At 45.8% G+C, this 5,547-nt stretch overlaps 1 non-coding gene across 1 annotated transcript; it reads right to left on the bottom strand.

Annotated features, from left to right (window-relative positions):
• Positions 1-2,456: 2,456 nt before the first annotated feature.
• On the bottom strand, positions 2,457-2,531 carry Trnas-cga (transfer RNA serine (anticodon CGA)). Its single transcript has one exon. It is a non-coding gene; the product is annotated as a tRNA-Ser (tRNA).
• Positions 2,532-5,547: the final 3,016 nt, after the last annotated feature.

Genomic DNA, 5,547 nt, shown 5'->3' with positions numbered 1-5,547 from the left:
AGCATTAAGTAATTTAAATTTGTAAATTTATAAATTATGTGAGAGGACGAAAGAGTGGCTTTAATCAGAGTAGGGTGGGAGCATCCTGTGTCTGCTACGGTACTTATATTTATATTGGGTCAGGGTCCAATGCCAGTAAGTGGGGAGGGGTGGGTACATCGTTCGCTAGTATGCTAATTTGGCCTGCTTGTTCATGGTTCTCAATGGTTTGTGGATGTGTTAGTAATGTGTTGTATGTGATGGTGCGTGGTGGGTAGGTGTATTTGTATTTAGGCTTATTCCTGTGGCGTGGTATGGCTGTGAATATGTGTGTCATGTCGTGCCGTCTGGTTAGAGTGCGTCTCCCATACCGCGCTCTAAGGTGTGCGAGTCTGGTTTGCAGTGGTGTGACCCTAGCTTCCTCGTAGACCTCAGTTCGGGGGGTGGTGGGCGGGACTCTTAGTATAATACGTAGTATGCGTCTTTCAGTCTGGTATAGTCGTTCTGTCTGTGTCCGATTCATTCCTGCTAGCGGCGCGGCTGCGTATTCGAAGAGGGGTCTAACGAACGTTTTATACGTGTTAATAGCTGTTCTGTCAGAGCAGCCGTTGAATTTTCCTTGTACCAGTCTAATGAGGTTTTGTCTTTTTCGGGCTTTGTTGAGGGTTTGCTTAACGTGTTCTTTTAGGTTCAGATATTTATCTAGGGTCACCCCCAGATATTTGGCTTTTTCGGTTATGTCCAGTCTGGTTCCCCACAGCGTGAGTGTGATGTCGTCAGGGTTTTGGTTCGTCTTACTGTGTATATGTCTGTGTTTAAATAGTATGAGTTGCGTCTTGTCAGGGTTTGGTTTGATACGCCATTTGCACATCCAGTCCTGCAGTCGTGTTAGGTAGGTCAAAGTTTGTTGGTTTATGGTAGTCATGTTCGGTCCGGAAGTCCAGTATGCCGTGTCGTCAGCATAAAGTTGTACTTGTTCATTGGTCCTTGTGGTAGTCGGTATGTCTGTGGTGTAGAAGGCGTATAGTAATGGAGAGATGATTCCGCCTTGGGCCACCCCCGCTTGGGGACTGAATGGTTCGGAGGTTTCGTCATTGACGTGTACTTGGCATAGTCTGTCTTTCAGTAGGGCGTCTATCATGTTTACCGTCTTTGGGGGGATTCCTGTCTTTAATAGTTTGTATATTAGTCCGTCGTGCCACATTTTGTCGAAAGCCCGCTCGATGTCTAAGAAGACAGCGAGCGTGCAGTGACCTACGTTAATGTGCTTCGTAATGTCGGTCGTTAGTTTAAGTAGTGGGTCGTTGGTCGAATGGTTTTTGCGGAAGCCGGACTGTATGTGGGGGATTAGTTGTAATTCGTCTGCGTGTTTGGTTAGTCTGTCTGTCAGTATTCTTTCGAAAGTCTTTCTTAGTACGTCTATGAGAGATATTGGGCGGTATGATTTTGGGTCGGCTTTAGGTTTACCGGGTTTCGGTATCATAATTGTCTTCGTCTTTTTCCACGCTGTGGGGATGGTGGTGTTCGTCAGGCAGTAGTTAAAGAGTAGTGTAAGAAGGGGGGTGATGGTCTGAAGAGGGCATTTTCGAAGGTGTATACGTCGTATTCCGTTTTCCCCGGGTGCCGTGTTTTTACCTGACATGACTTTGCGGATGCCGGTCCCTTTATACCTGCGGTGTGCCCCCCACCACCTGCACGCGGGAGGCTGGGTCCAGTGGAGCCGGCGGGCGGGGTGGAGGGGGAAGCGGGTGCGCCGTTCGTGTCTCCGTCAGAGCATTCTGATCGCGTCTCGTGAGCTGGACGGTTCTTGTTGCGTTCCTGGCGTATTGCGGCTAATGCTGGATTCCAGGCCGCGCTCAGTTGATAGCCTTCGTCCCTGTTCACAAGATTCTATTGATTCTTTAATGACGCTATCTCAATAGCTCCAGGCTCGGCACAGCACCCTGGTGTGTTGACCGGCATCCGCAAAGTCTCGGCACTTCGCCAGAAGATGATGAGTATGTCACTCGTCGAAACGTCGCAGTTTGAAGACACCGCCACCCGGCTGGAAGCCCGAGAACTCTTCGCCAGCTTTATACGCCGGGAATGCATACATTCACATTCAGTACACTTATTGATCCGCTTTTCAAATGGCCGTACGCAGGACAGAAATATGTCTGCTTTAATGTCAGCACAGGCGTTTCTGATGTGGTCGACCGTGTCTTCACGGCCTTTAGGCAGCTGCTGGTTCATCTTTACTTTTAAACGTCCACACCGAAGGAAATCTGGCGACGACAAATCCGGCGGTCGAGCGGGCCAGTTAATGGGGCCACCTATGTCGATCCACCAATTAGTATAAAAAAGGTCTAATACACTCCGTCCAATTGCGTAATGCGCAGGGAACCGTTATGCTGAAACTACATATGTTCCCAGAATGAGATTTTCACTCTGCAGCGGAGTGTGCGCTGATATGAAACTTCCTGGCAGATTAAAACTGTGTGCCCGACCGAGACTCGAACTCGGGACCTTTGCCTTTCGGGGGCAAGTGCTCTACCAACTGAGCTACCGAAGCACGACTCACGCCCGGTTCTCACAGCTTACTGGCAGAAGTAAAGCTGTGAGTACCGGGCGTGAGTCGTGCTTGGGTAGCTCAGTTGGTAGAGCACTTGCCCGCGAAAGGCAAAGGTGCAGAGTTCGAGTCTCGGTCGGGCACACAGTTTTAATCTGCCAGGAAGTTACTACATATGTTGTCGAACGTCGGGGTCAACATCCTGCAGATGTTGTGGTAGTCCTTGTTCCAAAAACGTTCGACGCTTAGGTCCATTCAACGTGCCGTCGATGAAATACGGACTAACGAGTTTGTTCCCCATTATGCCACACCATACGTTAACCGACCAAGGACGATGATGGTCAGCCCACCGTCACCAGTTGGTAAATGTCTGCACTCCAATAATGCAGGTTATGCCGGTTAGCTCTACATGGTTTTTCAGTGTAGCCTCATCGGAAAAGAGTACCTCGCTAAAGAACGAGATTGTCGTTTGCATTTGTCGATGTGCTCGTTCACAGAAAACTACACGGTCATGGATATCGGTGCAATGAAGCTCTTGATGCACTGATATGTGGTATGGATGATATTTATGACAATGGACTGTTGCGACAATACTACCTACGGACAAAACGGAATCGCCCCGTATTTGCCTGGCGCTTATCCGTGGGTTTCCGCTAGTACAGCTATTTCATTAGTTTCTCCTGTAACACGTTCGCTTCGTTTCCTTTTGCTGGTCTGTAAGCTGGCATCAGACATAAAGGGGGTTCACAAACTTGTAAGTGAACGAACGAGGGCGAGCTTTCGCCAGCCGCTGTGGCCGAGCTGTTCTAAGCGCTTAAGTCCACATGGCTGCTACGATCGCAGGTTCGACTCCTGCCTCGGGCATGGATGTTTGTGCTGTCCTTAAGTTAGTTAGGTTTACGTAGTTCTAAGTCTAGGGGACTGATGATCTCAGATATTAAGCCTCATAGTGCTTAGAGCCATTTGAACCATTTTTGAGCGAGCTTTCTAGGTAAAAGTTCGGCATACAAGGCAACAGGAGCCTCATCATTTCACCGACATTGTCCGGAAATCAGGATCATTTGTGTACTGCCTGTTTTGATACGTCGTAGTTCACTACACGGCCAGTATAGAGAGTCGAGATGTCCCCTACTCGATACGTCGGAGGAATACAACGGTCGCCAATAAGCCTGCCCTATCCTCGCCACATGGTGGTGGGGTCCCATGCGCCATTGTATTTTCTAGGGCCATTCAGTAGCATGTAAATTACGACTGTGTGTCCATTTCTGAACTTCCGATTACAGTGCAATCTGTGGCGAAACGATGAAAATGCTTCCGCTAAAACCTACGTAGATTTTGCCGTAGGATCGTAATTGTAACTTCTTTTTAATCCGATGTGGAGTTTTCCAGATATTTCGATGCCTTCTGCTAAAATTAACACCCTATATATTGAGACATTTAAGGGGAGGTTTACTACCTTTTGGTTCAAAAAATCGATTTTTTTCAACTGCATTTTTGTATCCATAAAAGTGTTTAGAATCCACCACTGAAACGGTTTTTCCGAATACGGAACGGAAATGTTTCTTATTCGCGGTTGAACAAAAAAATGTACCTGCCTGAAATCGACCTTTTTCACGGACCAGTTTTTTCTTTCGGAGGACGAGTTATTATATCGGTGCTTGGCAGGAAACACACAAAATTCAAATGAAAATTTCAACGCGTGTGTTTGGAAGTTAGCCCCCAAGCATTTGCATTCTGGTGCGAAGACTTGAGATTGCGACCTTCCTGGCAGTGAGCAGTTTCAACGAAGGGTATTCAGCAATTCTGAAGACCATGATAACGATGGACGTCACCCTAGGACTCTATTCGACACAGTTCGCCAAGCATTCGGACGACCACAGGATTCAAGGGCGAAATTCGCTTGACACAGGCCGTACGAGCGGCTCTGGAGCAGCGCAGGATGGCCCAGATCGAGCAGAACGCCCTCTATGAGGAAGAGGAAGGACTAGTTTATGGACCCGGAATAGCAGATTGAACGTGAGTTGCATATTATTGCATTTACATGTAGTCAAAACTTCTAACTCGTTTTTCTCAAAATGACTTTTTTTATCGCGTGGTATGGTAACTTCAAATCTACTTAACCTATTGGCATGATTCTTTGTTTCGGACGAAGCTAACTGAATTGTCTAGGAGTTGTACCACTTTTATTTCGAGCCATCCACTATTAATATTTTTACTTGGCCTATTTTTTTCAGATGGCCGCCATTTTGTTTCCTATAGTCCAAATAAGCGATGTACTACAACTAAAGAATCTTTTATACTTCGCTAACGTCGACTCAATTTTTATTTCAGACGAGCCGGCTGACCTGTGACATACCGCGCGTAGAGGTCTACATCAAAATTTTGTTTCGTTCCGACGGCACTTTCGCCTTTGCTCTTTGACATTTTCGGTCGAAAAAATTCCAGGTTTTAGAGGAAATATCAATAAACATTTTGACCAAATTTGACATTGATATCTACAACACATCCCGAGAAAAAAAATTCTCAAAAAGCATGATTTTTTTTGGGCAAAAGATAGTAAACCTCTCCTTAAATGCTAGCGAAAGTGGTTGATAATCCAGATGTTTCATTGTAGTCGCTCAGACACTGCAAGAAACGGTTTCGTACTATGCAGGTACATCCTCAGGTATATGTAATATGTGCTGCCCCATATTATCTTAATGGTTTAATTTTTAGTAGTACCGTCCCCAGTGTGAAACAATTTCTCGTTACATGTCTATTTGTTTGAGTGCAAATAAACTTACTCATTTGTTTAGGCTTAACTGGAACCGAAATCATTTCGTATGAATAACTTTACTGGATCAGATGTTGACTGTATCGAGTTGTATACTAAAGAACGAGTATCACAAACTAAATGTTTATTGCAGTCTTTAATCACAATATCAATTCTTTAGACGATGACCGGTTTCAGTCCGTAATGAACGTCCTCAGATCTGTGCTGATTATATTTATGTTTCTGTGCTGATTATATTTATGTTTTG

Source organism: Schistocerca serialis, chromosome 10, assembly GCF_023864345.2.
Source record: "Schistocerca serialis cubense isolate TAMUIC-IGC-003099 chromosome 10, iqSchSeri2.2, whole genome shotgun sequence".
NCBI classification, from domain to species: domain Eukaryota; kingdom Metazoa; phylum Arthropoda; class Insecta; order Orthoptera; family Acrididae; genus Schistocerca; species Schistocerca serialis.
The sequence above is the reverse complement of the archived record's forward strand: the minus strand, read 5'-3'. Positions and strand labels throughout refer to the sequence as shown.